At 44.7% G+C, this 18,842-nt stretch overlaps 1 long non-coding RNA gene across 1 annotated transcript; it reads left to right on the plus strand.

Annotated features, from left to right (window-relative positions):
* The first annotated feature begins 8,140 nt into the window (after window positions 1-8,140).
* On the plus strand, window positions 8,141-14,910 carry LOC123842358 (uncharacterized). Its single transcript, XR_010407343.1, has 5 exons — window positions 8,141-8,261; window positions 10,752-10,906; window positions 11,109-12,033; window positions 12,526-12,665; window positions 13,160-14,910. It is a non-coding gene; the product is annotated as an uncharacterized LOC123842358 (long non-coding RNA).
* The last annotated feature ends 3,932 nt before the right edge of the window (window positions 14,911-18,842 follow it).

Below are 18,842 nucleotides of genomic sequence, written 5' to 3' on the forward strand. Positions count from 1 at the left end.
TAGGGAGCCAGATGTGGGGCTTGATCCCGGGACTCCGGGATCATGACCTGAGCTGAAGGCAGATGCTTAACCGACTGAGCCACCCAGGTGCCCCTTGAGGTCTCTTTCATGTAAAACCCAAGATTTAAATGGAAAAGCCCAGTGGAGAAATTGTGCATAAAGACATCTACAAACCAGAGGAACTAAGAGCAAGTACTTGGAAAGGGGATTATCAAGGAGCTACAAGGGGCTTAATGGTACATGGTACATCCCCCTATTTATTTGATTTTCCTCCTTTATTTTATTTTTTAAAAGATTTTGTTTATTTATTTTAGAGAGAGAGAGAGAGTGCAAGTAGGAGGGAGGGGCAGAGGGAGAAGGCGAGAATCTCAAGCAGACTCCTGGCTGAGTGTGGAGCCCAAAGCTGGGCTTAATCTCATGACCTTGAGATCATGCCCTGAGCCGAAATCAAGAGTCTGGCACTTAACCGACTGAGCCACTCAGATGCCTCACGCGACCCACCACCCCCTTTTTAAAGAAGAAGAAACTGAGGCTCTGAGTAAGATTAGTGAATTGGGACTCCAATTCAGGGTTTCCACTCCTTAGACCACTCTATAAGTCTCATACTACAGATCTAGTATGGATTAGTTTTGTTTCTTTTATTTTTACAAGTTTAGTTTTGATGAGGAAATAATTTTTTAGACTCTGTACTGACAAATTTAGACCAACTTGTCAGAGGTAATCTTCATGGGGTCTTTATTTTAGGGTGAACATTCAAGAGAAGAGGAAGAATGTGAATTCCAAGAGGAAAAGTAGAACATCTCTGTATACTAGTTGTCAAGCTGATGGGTCCCAGAGTACAAAGAGGTACTTATTAACAAAGGCCATTGGTTTATTCTAAGCCTTTGAAATTCTTCCAATGAGATGGATATATGAAAGTGATTAAGATGACAGTGATTCTTGGACCCAGGATACTGAAGGAATATAATTTTGGGTTTCATGATTTAATAGACATTTTCCTAGAGCCCTGGGAGAAGTCCTGACAGCAGGTCTGTGGCTGGGATATTGATGCAGTTATAGAAAATCCTAGTTTAAAAAAAAGAAATTTAAGGAGCATCTGGCTGGCTCAGTTGGTAGAGCATGAGACTCTCGATCTCGGGGTCATGAGTTTAAGCCCCACGCTGGGCATGGAGCTTATTTTTAAAATAAATAAATAAATGGAGATCTTACATCATGACCACAAGTGGTAATCTTTTATCAATTGCCATAAGGAGATAACACATTTAATAAATACAAATATCTTCAAAAAAAAAAAAAGAAATTTAAGTCCTATAGGAGCTCCTGGCAGAAAAAAATGTATATTTGTAATGTATTAAAATTCACAGGATTACGGGGCACCTGGGTGGCTCAGTCGTTAAGCGTCTGCCTTCGGCTCAGGTCATGATCCCAGGGTCCTGGGATCGAGCCCCACATCGGGGTCCCTGCTCAGCAGGAAGCCTGCTTCTCCCTCTCCCACTCCCCCTGCTTGTGTTCCTGCTCTCGCTATCTCTCTCCCTGTTAAATAAATAAAATCTTCAAAATAAAATAAAATAAAACTCACAGGATTACTAAGATGTTGATTACTATAAAAATAGTCATAAAATTTTCAAACTTAAGTGAAAACAAAGTAGGGATCATGTTACTACATTGTGGGGTTGGGCAAAATGTGTGGGAACTTTATTGTCTTATGAATATGTTTAGCACTTGTAACTCTAATACACATATTGTGCTCTATTTTGTTTAAATTCCCAACCTCGGGGGCGCCTGGGTGGCTCAGTCCTTAAGCATCTGCCTTCGGCTCAGGTCATGATCTCAGGGTCCTGGGATTGAGCCCCACATCGGGCTCCCTTGCTCCGTGGGGAGCCAGCTTCTCTCCCTCTCCCACTCCCCCTGCTTGCGTTCCCTCTCTCGCTGTGTCTCTCTCTCTCAAATAAATAAATAATATCTTTAAAAAAAAAAAAAGACAAAGTGAGGCATATTAAAATTTTTAAGAGTTTACTTGATATGGAAGCAGCCTGTGTCCATCAATAGATGAATGGACAAAGTAGATGAGGTATATATTTACAATGGAATATTATTCAGCCATGAAAAGGAATGAGAGCTTGTCATTTGCAGCAACATGGATAGACCCAGAGGATATTATGCTAAGTGAAATAAGTCAGAGAAAGACAAATACTCCATGATTTCACTTGTAGGTAGGATCTAAAAAACAAAACAAAAAAAGCAGAAACAGACCCATAAGTACAAAGGACAAAGGGATGGTTGCCAGAGGGGAGGGGGTGATGGATGGGCAGCGTGGGTGAAGGGGCGTGGGAGGTACTGGCTTCTAGCTGTGGAATGAATAAGGCATGGGAATAAAAGGTACGCCACAGGGAACACAGCCGATGGTATCGTCAGAGTGTTGTATGGTGACAGATGGGAACCCCAGTTGAGGTGAGTGCAGCATAACGCACACAGTAGTTGGATGACTATGTCATACACCTGAAACTAATGTGATGTGCGTGAACTATATATACCTCAATAAAAGAAGAAAAGAGTTTGTCTGAGCAGAAGTCTCTTCACGTGGGGCAGTGCCAGACCGGAAGTGGGTAGAAGCACTCTAGGGACAGGAGCCTGGGGAAAGACTCACAGATGGAGTGGAAGCCAAGTGAGAAAATGATTGTCTACAGCTTAAAGCCTGGTTGGCTGTTTGTGCTTGGTTGTCCTCAGGTTCAATTGCACAACCTTGAGATATTTATAGGCTTTGGTTTTGTTTTGCTTAGGTAGGTAGGCTGCCAAGAGTATTAGAGACACTTCAGTGTGATGGCCTCCTTGTCGCATTAATTCAACAATCTTAAATATCTGGTAGAAATAACGTAAGCTTATTTGAGTAGTAAACCCAGGGAGAATAAAAATGGCATGCCTGCATGGCCTGCTGACAACTTTGAAGATGTATCTGTTTTTATTAAACCAACAATAATAAATTAGCCTTATGTACCAAAGATTATTCCAGCTCATGTGAACTTGAAAGCTACTTCGATTAGTTCCTATTTTTCTGAAAGTTTTAGGAATATCTCTTTTATATATGTGCTTATGTTTTCTAAGCCGATTAAAATAGATCTCTTTTTTTTTTAAAGGGGCAGATTTTAAAGATTTTATTTTAGAGATAGAGATAGAGAGGTGGGGGAGGAGCAGAGGGAAAGGGACAAGCAGACTCTGTGCTGAGCGCAGAACCGGACACAGGGTTGGATCCCACCACCCCGAGATCAGGACCTCAGCCAAAATCAAGGGATGCTTAACTGACTGAGCCACCCAGGTGCCCCAAAATAGATCTCTTATATGGAATTTTATGGATTAATTCTGGCAATACCATCTGGAGGCATGAAACACTACATGTACATATCCTACAAACACAGACACACAAACATGCGGGCAGACACAAAAAGAGTCTTAACACTTTCATCCTAAAATTTTAGCCACGAGTCAGGCAAACATAGAATTCAAACCCCACAAGTTTATATAAAATAGTTGGATCCAAAGTGTGCTCCTGGCATATGGAACAGGTTTAGGTAACCTGCTCAATTTTACCAATATTTGTGGAGAAGACTTTTAAGATTTTTGTTTGCCCTGATATGTAATGTTATAGAGGTATGAATTGAATTTTGGGCAAGAGACCGTTTGGAAACACCAACAGGTGTTTGGAGGATTTTGAAAGCTCATCTGAGTGGATAAAATATCCAGTCCATTTTCAGGAAGTTAGAGTAAGATGCCCTTCTGTCAGGGAACCAGTCACTACTACCTCCTTGGAAATTTGCATTCCTTTCTTGCTTTCTTTCTTTCTTTTTTTAAGATTTTATTTATTTATTTGACAGAGAGAGATAGCGAGAGCAGGAACACAAGCAGGGGGAGTGGAAGAGGGAGAAGCAGGCTTCCCACTGAGCAGGGAGCCTGATGCAGGGCTCGATCCCAGGACCCTGGGATCATGACCTGAGTTGAAGGCAGACGCTTAATGACTGAGCCACGCAGGCGCCCCTGGAAGTTTGCATTTCAAAGAAAGGACTCTTAGGTTCTTGAAGGGACAGTTCCTATTATCAGAGGTTTGGGGCAATTACTATTTAAAATTTCCTTTTTTTTTTTTTTCTTAAGTGCAGAACGGTTCTGATTTCCAAGGTCCTGACTTTTTACAGTGTCTCCAAGGCTTGTCAGATGAACAAGGGGGATGTGGGAACTGGTAAGAAGGATGGGTGGGCTTTAAATTCTAGGGCCTCAGTTTCTGTCTTTGTAAAGATTCAGTTAGTAAGATAGGGACAGTTGTTTTTACTTTTAACCCCAAAGAATTCGGTCACCTCAGTGATAATATGAAGGGGCTGATGTGCCAGTCCTACTACATTGTCTTGATTTGTTTCTTTACTTCAGGAAGATTTCCAAGTAAGATGAAAATCTAAGGATTCCTAAATTCTGGATTTAGGAATGTGCCTTTGGGATGTTTTTTATAAGCAATTCCACAAAGGCTTGAGTTTGTTTTCTTTCCCTCTGAGTACATAGTTCCATTTTAGCCCAGTTATTTATAGGTGAGGGGCCTTAAAAATAGCTCCTTGCAGGCCCTAAATACTGGCTTCCAATTGGGCAACTTCTGACCATAGAGCTCTTTTAAAAAAATCCTTTCAAGGGACACCTGGGTGGCTCAGTCAGTTAAGCGTCTGCCTTCAGCTCAGGTCATGGTCCCAGGGTCCCGGGATCGAGTCCTGGGGCCTGGGATCAAGCCCCAAGTCGGGCTCCCTGCTGAGCGGGGAATCTGCTTCTCCCTCTGCCTCTGCCCCTCCCCTAGCTCATGTGCTCTCTCTCTCTCTGAAATAAAATCTTTTAAAAAAATCCTTTCAAATGTATTATTATCAGGTTTGGCAAAGATAAACAATGAATTTTCCTGGCAGTGTTGAACTTCCCACTTTTTTTCTTTCCAAAGGTATACCTATTATAAAGGTGACTCAAAACCTCAGTAAGCCTTTTTATAGCTTAACCAGGGACGCAAGAGGTATTTCCAAAGAGGGTGCAAAATGCAGCCACCATCCTCCTGAGCCCCTGCCAAAGACAGACAAAAGAAACACTTAAGTGAACTGAGGGCTGGCAATCGTTAATAAGACGTCAGCATCAGTGGGGTGCAACCCACATCTCTGTCTGGTCAGCTATAATTTCTTGGGCCTCCCTCACCTGAAGGTTGCCTGCCTGCAGATGCAGGTCTGACATGCTGACACAAAATGGGACAAAAAGGAAAGCAATGACTGTCCCTGGGGGAGCAAAGATCAATAACCAATGAGTACTCAAAACCTAGTGTCACCCAAGAGTAATACTTAAAGTACTAGTTCTTCAAGTGTTTCCTCCTGCTAATCTACATTTAGATCATTGGATCAGAAATCTGAGAAGCTGACTTGGTATGAATTTTTACTTTTTGCCAGCTTTGTCAGACATCCTGAGTTCTCCAAAATGATTGAGGTGTCCTGCCTGTCCTGTTGTGATAGTCAAAACTCTAGGGGAGTAAAAACACCACATCTTTTCCTTTACTCTCTGAGGTTCTGTACCTGAGGCCTGTGAATTAAAGCCATAAGAGACAGATTAACAGGAGAAAAGGTTTATTTTGCATGTACACAGAGACTTCTCAGAAAAGAAGTAAAGGGGCACCTGGGTGGCTCAGTCATTAAGCGTCTGCCTTCAGCTCGGGTCATGATCCCAGGGTCCTGGGATCGAGCCCCACATCGGGCTCTCTGCTCCACGCGGGAAGCCTGCTTCTCCCTCTCCCACTCCCGCTGCTTGTGTTCCCTCTCTCGCTGTGTCTCTCTCTGTCAAATAAATAAAATCTTAAAAAAAAAAAGAAAAGAAGTAAAAACTCAGAGAAGCAGTTAAGCCCGGGGCTTATATGTCATTTTATTTCTTTTTCTTTTTATTTTTTAAAAAGATTTTTATTTATTTATTTGAGAGAGAGAGAGTGAATGAGAGAGAGAGCACACGAACAGGGGCAGAGAGAGAGGGAGAAGGAGAAGCAGACTCCCCGCCGAGCAGGGAGTCCGATGCAGGACTCGATCCCAGGACCCTGAGCTGAAGGCAAGATGCTTAACCAACTGAGCCAGACAGGTGCCCCCCCCTTTTAAGATTTTTAATGTCATTTTATTTTTATTTATTTATTTATTTGAGAGAGAGAGAGAGAGAGAGAGAAGCAGACTCCCCGCTGAGCAGAGATCCTGACCCAGGGCTTGAACCCAGGACCCTGGGATCATGACCTGAGCTGAAGGCAGCTGCTTAACCGATGGAGCCATCCAGGCGCCCCCTATATGTTATTTTAGAAAAGGATGATGATTGCAGAGAAGAAACTAGACAAAGGAAACTGGGGATTTGGTAAATTGTAGGAAGGTGACTAGGAAATGTATGGTAAACAAGGGTTATTTAGTAAAGTTTCTTATGCAGTCTCAGGTGATATACGACTTGTCTCCTTAGTTCTCTTCCCAATACAGGAGAGAAGGACAACTTTACAAAGGGAAATTTCCATTACAAATGGAAGTGAAAGGTATTTTCTGCTTTTAGTCAGGTGGGGGGGGGGGGTTGGTGCAGAGAGCTCTTGCCGTGTTTGTTGTTTCTCAGTGCCTTCATTTCAAAACAATCATCATGCCAAAGTGGCATACTCTGGTCCCCTTCACAAGTTTCCATAGTGAACAGGTTTGGGACAGGTCCCCCCAAAACGTACCCCTTTGGCAAGTAGACTATCTTGAGCTGAAGGCAATGGGGACGCTGTGGGCCCAAGAAAAACTTTTGCCCCTCCCTTAACTACATAGAAGAATCTCAATGGGGGTCTGTCCCAGAATAAGAATTATTACCAGAAATAGATTTTATCTGAGTGACCCATCTGTATGGTAGGGCAAACATCTCATTACTGAACATTTGCTCTTCTTATTGCCCTGTGAACTGCATTCCTTCTCTCTGAAGTCCCAGACCCCACACCCTTCTTCTTAGCTCGAGATGACATATATATCTCATTTTGCTTGACTGTCTTTGGAATTTCCGTGTCTGTTGGATTCCCCAAATGTATGACATGAAATTTGATTTTCTTCTCGTGTCAGTTTGATTCTTAGTCCAGCTAGAGAGACCTTGAAGGGGGCAGGATATTCTTGCTCCCTGCCAATAATGTACACCCCCCCAGCATGGCTCATTTCAAGTGATGTGTCCAGTGTGATCTCACTGCTTGTGGATTGGGGAAGAGGTGTGCCCAACCAGCTTCAGCACACCACTGCCTGTATCTCCTTTCTTCCACACCAACAGTCCTGGTGTCAGGTGCACAGGGACTGATAGATTAGAATACCCCCTAGTTATTAAGTTGCTACCCTGTTATACTTGCAAAAGGGTTAGAATAACATTACAGATAAAGTTGCTACCACGATGCTTACTGCAAACAGCAATTTGTTTTTGCATTGTGCTCTCCATTCTGCCCCCATTAAGAACAAGAAAAAGTTGTACTCCATCTGTTTTGTCAGGGTAGACAGCTATTACATTACCACACTCTCTCTTTTAACATGAACTTGGTCTGAGTTCAAAAGAAACTATCTCCCATGTTCACCACTGGTCTTTACATCAATGTCTCCTCCTAGCCATTTTGACTGTCTGAAGCTTGTTTTCTGGAAGGAATCATGGGCACTCAATTCTCTGAATTCCTGCATGTTGATAACAGTTTTCTATGACCCTTACTCTTGAAATTCACTTTTGCCACATATAAGATCTCCTTATTTGCTGCAAATACAGATTCCTTTGTGTGACTCCACACCTGGCTGGGTCTCTAAATGTAACTCAGGAGGAGCAAACTCACAGTAGTTCCCAGACACAGTAACTTCATTTTCCTCTCCCTCCCTCTATATATAGCTTACAGTACTTAAATGTATAACTTATAATATATGATATGTATATGCAGCATGCAACTTATAACATACACATGATATAAGATTTATATATAATCTATGGTATTTTATATAACACATGACATTTATATTTACTAGAGTATATACAAAATGATATAAGTAATAATTCAATATAATGTACTGTACACATTTAATATATGTTTATGTAATGTATATAAGATAATTTTATAATATGTGATATTTATTTATAATAATTTATAATATATATCACTTTTTTTTTTCCTTTTCCCCCTAACAAGGTCCCTGATGCCCTGGATAGCAGAGTACCACAGTCTGACAGGCCCTGGAAGGAAAGCTGGAGGCTCTAAGGTGACAGAAAGAATGGGGCTTGTTTGGGAACAAAGCAGTGCAAATGCCTCCCCACCCCAGGAGCTTTTCTCTTCGGCCCTAAAGGGACCTCCTTGTCTATGAGGGAGGAGGCCATAGAGGAATCAGGACAGGACAGAGAAGCCCCAGAGTCCGCTGGCTGAGGCCACACTGTTGGCTTTCCCCTCCTCCCCTCCCTAGGGGTCTCTTGCCCTGGGCCCCGGTAGCATGGCAGGTGATTATTTTTCATGACAAGAACCACTCCAGGTATGGGCGGGTCTGTCGCTGTCTGAACACCAGCCTGGGCAAGGCCCCCATGGGGTGGCGGATGGAGCAGGAAGGAGGGAGGGAGTCAGAGCTGAGCCCCCACGCAGCTGCGGGGACACAGGTTCTGCAGTCACACTTCAGTGAAGACACCGCCTGCCAAGTGTGCAAGAATGAGTAGAGTAGTTCCCTGGTTCGTCTGGACCAGAAGCCTGTCCACACAGGCCCAGTCCCACAGCGCCACCTGCTGGGCTGAGACACCAAGTCGTCCAGCCCATCTGACACCTCCCAGAGCTCCTGGAATGATGTCCAGACATCTGCAATTGGATCATTCCAGTATCACTGCCCAGAGCAGTAGAAAGAAGAAGAATGTGGTGTTCGGGCTGACAGGTTTTTTCCAGATCACTAATGACCTCCGGATGGTTAAATACATGGTGTATTGCACACTGCTTATGTTACCAGGTATTTCAGGATTACTTGACATTGGAGTTTGCCTCTTCCAGGAGCTTGGGGTCATAACAAGTCTACCATCATCTTGAACCAAGGAAAAGGCTTAAAGTTCTCCGAGTACCAAGGTGGTTCACACCTCATAGTAATTCCACATGGACCCGTCTTCCAGTTTGACCGTTGTTGTTGTGGGTTTAGATTCCCCTCTGAGGTCCCCTCAGCCTGCACTGCAAGGACGTTTGATGCCTGTCCCTGCCATGGGAGCAGAACACTGTCAGGGTCATGCGTCCTCTGCTCCTGCTGACTTTTCTGGGTTCAAAGTTTCCTTGAAATTCAGCCTGCAAAATGCTTATATATTTGACTCTCTTGTATACTTAATATGTTTTAAATCAGTTTTACAATTTTAACTAGTATGAAGATTGTTATACACAGAACGTTACTATAATTGGAGCCCTCCTCTATTGAGGGGTTCTTCCATCTCCTGCACTGAAAATCCTCATGGCCTAATGTGGAATTCATGGGGGACGAGTGTCTAAAATCTGGGTCCAAAGAACAGACATTTATCCCAAAACCCTCCAACAAGCAGTTGCAGGGCGGGGCGGGAGAGGGGGGAGCAGTGACCAGTAGACATCCTGGAATTAAACTGGGGGAAACAAGCTCATGGAAGGACAGCACTGAATGTGGAGATGGTGTTGGTTGTACCTTCACAATATTAAGTCATCCAACCCATGGATGTGGGATCCTCTGGATTATTTAAGTCTTTTTAGTATTTTTAGCTATCCTTTGTACTTTTCAGTTTGCAAGTCTTTTGCTTACTTGGTTTAGTTGACTCCTAAAAGTTCTATTTGTTTGGATGCTATCTTAAATGGAATTGTTTTTTAATATCCTCTTGGGCTTCTTCATTGTTGATTTAGAGAAAATCACCTGGTTGTTGTAGGGAATTTACTACATGAACTCCTGTAGGAAATGCTGGACAGATAGAGCTTAGGGTGATAAGGACACTGACCTCCCCGCACCCAGCCCCTTTCTGCTGGTCGACGAGATCCCACTCTGTCCTCCAGCCTCCAGCATCTCCCACCACCTTCCCCCTGGACCCAGATTCCTCTTTCTCTGAGAAATTCAGTTACATCAAAAGTTAACCTCTCAAGCTTTGACACCCACCTTGGACTGTTGGATTAATTGAAGATGGAGGAAAAAAAGTGTGTTCCACACCGCTAATTCAACTTTATATTTACACTGGAACTGTGCAGTTAGAAGCCTATAAGATTCTGATTATAAATTATTCACAGATAATTATACTTTTATTGATTCATATACTCCAATACTGAGACATTTTCAATTGTTTTTACAATTTATAAAAATTGTTATGTATTTATCCTCTACAGTAAGAGCCAGATATTCATCAATTGCAACATTTTCACATATAATATCAATGTTTTGGCCAATATCAAAAATAAATAGATATCAGTAGGATATGACATGTGCATGTTAAAAGTTCAGGGATGCTTGCCAGAGGGCAATTCATGTTGAGGGGATGGGGTCTGTTGAAGTGAATCCCTACGTGAGGAGGTTGCCAAAGTCCATCATTCCTCCCCCAGATGTGTGGGTCTGGCCCACCTCTCAGCTCCCCATGTGAGGAAGGAACTGAGTGAGGACACTCAGGAAGACACATGGATCTTCACCAGAACATTAGTTTCCTTGGGATGATGCATCTTCTCTGTATGGGGTATTTGTCTATGACCATACATCTATTCCATGTATATGTCCCCTCTCTGTTTCTAGTCAAGGACAAAGGTACCTATGAGAAGGGAAAGGTGGAAACAGAAATAAGGAACAGATTCTCAGAAGGGATGTAGAAGAATGTGGTCCAGGGAAGGGCTGTGCATCCTGCACTTGACAAACGGGGAGAGAGGTCCCTCGAGGAATTCCAGGTGAAGGTAGGATTCCCACCCCCCCCATACTCTGGGAAGGACAGTTGTAATAAAGTGTGGGAGGGAACCGGCCAATTACTCTTTGGGGCAGGATATTAGAGTTTGGGGGATGCCTTGGAGTGGGGAGAAGGTGAACCAAAGAAGAGTAGGAGGAATGAAGAGCATCTAAGGCAGAGAGAAAGGACCCCCTCTGTCTAATTCACTGTAGGTTCCCAGCATATAGCCCCTGCCCCTCCAGAGGGGAGCTGTCTAAGGAACCTGCAGAATGTGGTGGAATGACTGACTGAGGGCATGAGGAAGCTGGACAGGCACAGAGAACGTGCAAGATTGATCCAGTCACTGGGGCACCTGGGTGGCTCAGTCAGTTAAGTGTCTGACTCTTGATTTCGGCTCAGGCCCTGATTTCTGGGTTGTGAGATAAGCCCCTTGTTGGGTTCCACACTCAGTAGGGATTCAGCTAAAGGATTCTCTCTCTCCCTCTCCCTTTTCCCCTCTCCCCTTCTCTCTCTCTCTCTCAAATAAATTTTTGTTTGTTTCTTTGTTTTAAGAAGCAGATTGATCCAGTCACTGCTCAAGACACTGTCAGCTTAGGGGTACCTGGGTGGCTCAGTCGTTAAGCGTCTGCCTTCAGCTCAGGTCATGATCCCGGGGTCCTGGGATCGAGCCCCGCATTGGGCTCCCTGCTCCACGGGGAAGCCTGCTTCGCCCTCTCCCACTCCCCCTGCTTGTGTTCCCTCTCTCGCTTTGTGGGAGTTCCACCCCCACACTCCTCTCAAGACACCCCCTAGCACTTCCTCCCATCAGAAGAGCCTTGTTCCCAACTGTGCTCCCTGATATTTGCTCACATGGGCAGGGACCTTAATTGTGCTGACTTGGATGTTCCTGCTGCCCTAGACTCCTTGCTCTTGGTGTTTATTGACTCTGACCTCTGCCAGAATATGAAGTCAAGGAGAATCTTTTCCTGTTTTGATCACCTGTGCATCCCCTGGTCTTGCATAATGTCTAGCAGAAAATAAGCATGGATCTGTGTCTATTGAATGAATGAATCCAGGAGAAGGAAACAGCTGTGTGGAGAGGGAAGAGCATTTCTATCAGAGAGAACAGCAAGGAGCAGTGAGGATGGTGTGTTCTAGGTAAGAAAGGCAGCTGGTTGGGGCTGGAGGGGTTCGGGATGTTGTGAGCAGGGATGAAGACAGGTGGGGTAGAACATAGAAAGGATATCGTTGGGTAGAACTCGGTGTGATGTTGAGTGGGGAGGATGTGGTAAAACACACACCACACACAATTTGCCATTTTAACCGTTCTTCAGTGCTCGGTTCAGGGGCACGAAGCAGCTGCCACACCATCCGTCTCCAGAACTTTTTCATCTTCCCAAACTGAGACTCTGTCCCCATCAAAGAATTCCCATCCCCTGGAAACCTCTATTCTCCTCTGTCCTTATGAATGTGCCTATTCGAGATCCCTCCTGTTAGTGGACTCCTACAGTAGTCGTCCTTCCGTCTCTGGCTCCTGTCGCTCAGCCTAATGTCCCCTAGGTTCCCCTAGCCCTTAGCTTGGGTCAGAACTGTCCTTTTTTACTGGGATGAAAGACACCTAACACAAAACTTCCTTCCTTGCTTTCTAAGGCTCAGCAGTATCCCATTGCGTGTAAACACCGCATCTTGTCCGGTGTTCCCGGGCCGCCAGGGGCGGGCGGCACTGCAAGTCGTCCCTGCGCGCAACGCATGGCGGCGCGCCATTCCGGTCTCGGCGGGAGCCTGGTTGGGTAAGTTACGTCCCAGGGACAACTGCGCGTCCGGCCGTCAGGGGGCCCCGGGGAGGGGGGACGTGGCCCGCCCGAGGTCACAGGCGGGGCGGCCAGGGAGGCCCTGGGACCCCGGGGCGGGCGGGAGCAGGGCCCCCGGCTTCCAGGGGCCCCGGAGGCAGAGCGCTCGGCCCTGCCGCCGCCTCCGCCCAGCCCGAGTTTGCCCTCCAGTGAGGGGGCCCCCGGACTTTCGCGGGGTGCCTGTGCGCGGCTAATGCGAGCCGGGCCTCCCCGACGGGTGACGGAGTGGCGAAGTGACGTGTCTGGCTTCTCCCGTCACCTGCCGGGTGCAAGCCGAGCACTGGGTGGTCCCGCTCACTAGTAGGGCTGGCCACCCCCGCCTTTGTTTCTACGCCCTATCGATGCCGGGAAGATGGGAAGAGGCTTACCGAGATGAGAAAGCAAACTTCCCCTGACTCCCTTTTTTTTTTCCTTTTTGTCATTTTCTCGTAAAGGCTCACAGTTGCCGCTGCCGGTGGCCCTGTTAAAATCAGCATTCCTCGGAAGTTTGCCCACTTCAGCAACATCTGCTAAATGCCTGTGTGCCAGACGCTTCTCCGGGCTCTAAGGTGCCTGGGTCAGGTGGGGGAAAGAGGCGACTGTAAACCTGGTTCAGGTATCGAGGAGAGCCAGGACGTCCTCACGCCACGGAACAGGCCGATGGTACTGTATCCGTGCGTAAGTTTATTATGAGCGTCGCTGAGATCAAGCGTGGGCCGCGCACCGTCTACAGAGAGTGAGAAAACGAACAGCAGTCTTGCTCGTAAATCTCCTAGAGACCACTGGTGCCCGGAGAGTGCTTTTCCTTTCTTTCGCCGGACTCTTGTACCCTGGCCAACCTGTAGTTGAAATTCTCCCCGTGATCTGGCAAATGGAGTTGCCTCCCAACCTATTTTCCCAACAAGCTTGTCATTAAATGTAATCTGTGATATGAACATGGTGGATGTTACATTAATAAGACAGAAATGAAGCCCAAAAGACTTCAGAGTTTCATCACTGATGTGAGCGACTTCTTCGACCGTGGTTTACAAATACAGTTGTTCCTCAACGCTTTGTGCTGTTTACAATATAAAGGCTACAGGCTTGACACAAAGTTAAGTTGAACTACATTGTTAATTTTCTCTATTACTTTCTTGAGTCTAGACCGGGGGTTGGGTCAGATGGCAAATATCTTCGGCTCTGCCAGACACATGTCATCTCTGTCGCATATTCTTTGTTTTGTTTTGTCTACCACCCTTTTCAACCTTCAAGCTCTGAACTATAGAATTTTCAGATTCCCGCAATATAAATATTCCTCTGACGGCCTACTGCAAGCTACCGACCTGGACTGTCTGAGTGCAGGGTTGAGAATGCTATTTCCAGCACATGGATCCAATAAATGTAAATTACCCCAAGAGCATAGGTCATGGTAGGAGAATTGGGAAGTAATGTGTTTTGAGACCTTGTTGTCAACAGTACTGATATCACTGTAAACTTGTATAATTAAACTTTTGATAATATCTGTTTAACAGCAAGCCCACAGAATTCCTGAAAATTTAACGTTGGGTTCTCATGAGTCGGCTCCAGCTCGGCACTAGTTTTACCTCTAAGTGGAGATGGGGGTGGGTAAGTTAGGCTTCTGGGTTGGTGGTCAGTGTTCAGTTTTGTCACCTGGGTTCCACTTAGGTACACCCCAAGGGGACTTCCAGTGAGTCAACAGCCTGTATCATCCCCTCCCTGTGAGTGTGGGCTGGACCGGTCATGTGCTTCTAACCAGTAACAGAATTTGGTGAAAAGGGTAGGATGTCCCTCCCTTGATGATGTCATGTCAAATGGGAAGGATGATGGATGTCATGCCCATCGTGCTCATGTTCCCGGGATGACTGGAGACAGACTCTCCTGCTGGCCTGGCAAGAGCAAACAGCCAAGTGAACAGCCCCCGGAGGGGGCCATGTGGCAGGGGACTGTGGGCAGCCTCTGGGACCTGAGGGTGGCCTCCAGCCAGCAGCCAGGAAGAAGCTGGGACCCTCAGTCATGCAATCGTGAGAATATGCATCTGCCAGGGACCTGAATGAGCTTGAATGACTGGCACCTCGAGATGAGAAGAAAGCTCAGCCTATACCTGGATTATAGCCCCATGAGACCCTGAGTCAGACCCAGCTACAACTGAGCCCTTGCTCTTGCCCCACGGAAGTGGAGGTAAGTGCATTTTTTAAAGATCTTATTTCTTTATTTGACAGAGCAGCAGAGCACAGGCAGTGGGAGTGGCAGAGGAAGAGGGAGAAGCAGGCCCCATGCTGAGCCCAGAGCCCGATGTGGGGCGTGATCCCAGGACCCTGGGATCCTGACCCAAGCCAAAGGCAGTCGCTTAACCGACTGAGCCACCCAGGCGGCCTGGTAAGTGCATTTGTTAAGTTTCCAAATTTGTGGTCCTTTGCTACACTGCAGCAGAAAGTAAACACAGCGTTATTCGCGAGATTTATGTACCTTTCTGGGTGTGTGTTACATTTCACAATTTTAAAAGGTTGGGGGAGGAAATGTACACAATACACAATAAAAATAGAAGGAAAGAACTGTACCCAGGTGTTGGCCAGAATGCTCTTGGACAGTGTGACTCTGAGGAAACTCACAGTGGGTTTCCTTTTTTTTTTTTTTTTTTAATGCTTGATGGAGAATTTATTTTTTGTGAGTTTTTTTTTTATTATTATGTTATGTTAGTCACCATACACTACTTCATTAGTTTTTGATGCAGTGTTCCATGCTTCATTGTTTGATTATAACACCCACTGCTCATTGCAATACATGCCCTCCTTAATACCCATCACTGGGCTAACCCATCCCCACACTCCCCTTCCCCTCTGAAACCCTGTTTGTTTCCCAGAGTCCATAGTCTCTCATCGTTCGTCACTGCCTCTGATCCCCACCCCTTCATTTTTCCCTTCCTTCTCCTAATGCCCTCCATGCTATTCCTTATGTTCCACATATAAGTGAAACCATATGATAATTGTCGTTCTCTGCTTGACTTATTTCACTTAGCATAATCCCCTCCACTTCCATCCATGTCGATGCAAATGGTGGCCATTCATCCTTTCTGATGGCTATTATTCCATTGTATATATGCACTACATCTTCTTGATTATTCTTCTGCTAAAGGGCATCTCGGCTCTTTCCACAGTTTGGCTATTGCAGACACTGCTGCTATGAACATTGGGGTGCTTGTGCCCCTTCTTTTCACTACATCTGTATCCTTGGGGTAAATACCCAGTAGTGCAATTGCTGGGTCATAGGGTAGCTCTATTTTTAATTTTTGAGGCACCTCCGCACTGTTTTCCAAAATGGCCGTACCAACTTGCATTCCCACCAACAGTGTAAGAGGGTCCCCCTTTCTCCACAACCTCTCCAACATTTGTTGTTTGTTGCCTTGTCATTTTTTGCCATTCTAACTGGTGTAAGGTGGTATCTCAATGTGGTTTTGATTTGAATTTCCCTGATGGCTAATGATGTTGAACATTTGTTCAGCTGTCTGTTAGACATTCATATGTCTTCTTTGGAGAAGTATCTGTTTATGTCTTATGCCCATTTGTTGACCGGGTTATTTGTTTTTGGGGTGTTGAGTTTCAGAAGTTCTTCATAGATCTTGGATACCAGCCCTTTATCTGTAATGTCCTTTGCAAATATCTTCTCCCATTCCATGGGTTGCCTCTTAGTTTTGTTGACTGTTTCCTTTGCTGTGCAGAAGTTTTTTATCTTGATGAAGCCTCAAACGTTCATTTTCGCTTTTGTTTCCCTTGTCTTTGGAGACGTGTCTTTTTTTTTTTTTTAAAGATTTTATTTATTTATTTGACAGAGAGAGACGCAGCGAGAGAGGGAACACAAGCAGGGGGAGTGGGAGAGGGAGAAGCAGGCTTCCCGCTGAGCAGGGAGCCCGATGCGGGACTCGATCCCAGGACCCTGGGATCATGACCTGAGCCGAAGGCAGACGCTTAACAACTGAGCCACCCAGGCACCCCTGGAGACGTGTCTTGAAAGAAGTTGCTGTGGCCCATGTCAAAGGGGTTACTGCCTATGTTCTCCTGTAGGATTTTGGTGGATTCCTGTCTCACTTTGAGGTCTTTCATCCATTTAAAGTTTATCTTTGTGTATGGTGTAAGAGAATGGTTGAGTTTCATTCCTTTGTATATAGCTGTCCAATTTTCCCAGCAATATTGATTAAAGAGACTTTTTTTCCATCGGATATTTTTTCCTGATTTGTAAAAGATTAGTTGACCGTAGAGTTGAGGGTCCATTTCTTGGCTCTCTATTCTGTTCCATTGATCGATGTGTCTGTTTTTGTGCCAGTACCATGCTGTCTTGGTGATACCAGCTTTGGAATATAGCTTGAAGTCAGGCAACATGATGCCCCCGGCTTTGTTTTTCTTTTTCATTTCCTTGGTGATTCAGGGTCTTTTCTCTTCCCATACCAATTTTAGGATTGTTTTTGTCCGGCTCATTGAAAAATGCCATTGGTATTTTGATCAGGATGGCACTGAAAGTATAGTTTGCTCTGGGCAGCATAGACATTTTAACATTTATTCTTCCAATCCATGAGCATGCAATGTTTTTTCCATCTTTTTCTGTCTTCAATTTCTTTCCTAAGTTTCCTGTAGTTCCTAGAGGACAGATCCTTTACCTCTTTGGTTAGGTTTATTCCAAGGTGTCTTAAGGTTTTTGGTGCTATTATAAATGGAGTCGATTCCCTAATTTCTCTTTCTACAGTTACATTGTTAGTGTATAGAAAAGCAACCGATTTCTGTGCATTGATTTTGTATCCGGCCACATTACTGACTGGCTGTATGAGTTCTAGTAATTTGGGGGTGGAGTCTTTTGAGTTTTCCACCTAAAGTATCATGTTATCTGCAAAGAGAGAGACAGTTGGCTTCTTCTTTGCCAATTTGGATGCCTTTTATTTCCTCTTGTTGTCTGACTGCTGAGGCTAGGACTCCTAGTACTATGTCAAACAATAGTGGCCAGAGTGGGCATCCCTGTCATGTTCCTCATCTTAAGGGAAAAGCTCTCAGCTTTTCCCCATTGAGAAAGATATTCGCTGTGGGCTTTTCATAGATGGTTTTTATGAGTTCGAGGAATGTTCCCTCTATCCCTACCCTCTGAATAGTTTTAATCAGGAACGGATGCTGTATTCTGCCCAGTGCTTTTTCTGCATCCATTGAAAGGATCATATGGTTCTTGTCTCTTCTTTTATTAATGTGTTCTATCACATGGATTGATTTGCAAATGTCGAACCATGCTTGCCTCCCAGGGATAAATCCCATGTGGTTATGATGGATAATCCTTTTAATGTACTGTTGGATCCTATTGGCTAGGATCTTGTTGAGAATTTTAGCATCCATATTCATCAGGGATATTGGTCTGTAATCCTCCTTTTTGATGGGGTCTTTGCCTGGCTTGGGGATCGAGGTGATATTGGCCTCATAGAATGAGTTTGGAAGTTTTCCTTCTGTTTCTAATTCTTAAACAGCTTCAGGAGAATAGGTATTATTTCTGCTTTAAATGTTTGGTAGAATTTCCCTGGGAATCCATCTGGCCCTGGACTCTTATTTTTCTGGGAGGTTTTTGATCACTGCTTCAATCGGTTACTGGTTATTGGTCTATTCAGGTTGTCAATTTGTTTCTGTTTCAGTCTTGGTAGTTTATAGGTTTCCAGGAGGCATCCATTTCTTTCAGGTTGCTTAATTTATTGGCATATGGTTGTTGATAATAATTTCTAATAATTGTTTCTGTTTCCTTGGTGTTAGTCATGATCTCTCCCCTTTCATTCATAATTTTATGAAATTGGGTCCTTTCTCTTTTCTTTTGGCTAAGTCTGGCCAGTGGTTTATTGATGTTATTACTTCTTTCAGAGAACCAGCTTCTACTTCCTTTGATGTGCTCTACTGTTTTTCTGGTTTCTATTTCAATGACCTCTGCTCTAATCTTTATTATTTCCTTTCTCCTACTTGCTTTATATTTTATTTGCTGTTCTTTCTCCAGTTCCTTTAGGTGTAAGGTTAGCTTGTGCATTCACAATTTTTCTACTTTTTCGAGTGAGACTTGGATGGCGACGTATTTCCCCTTAGGACCGCCTTTGTAGTATCCCATAGGTTTTGGACTGATATATTTTCT

This window comes from Mirounga angustirostris, unplaced genomic scaffold, assembly GCF_029215605.1.
Source record: "Mirounga angustirostris isolate CCGP_5_RB_7025 unplaced genomic scaffold, mMirAng1.0.hap1 SCAF_14, whole genome shotgun sequence".
Taxonomy (NCBI): Eukaryota; Metazoa; Chordata; class Mammalia; order Carnivora; family Phocidae; genus Mirounga; species Mirounga angustirostris.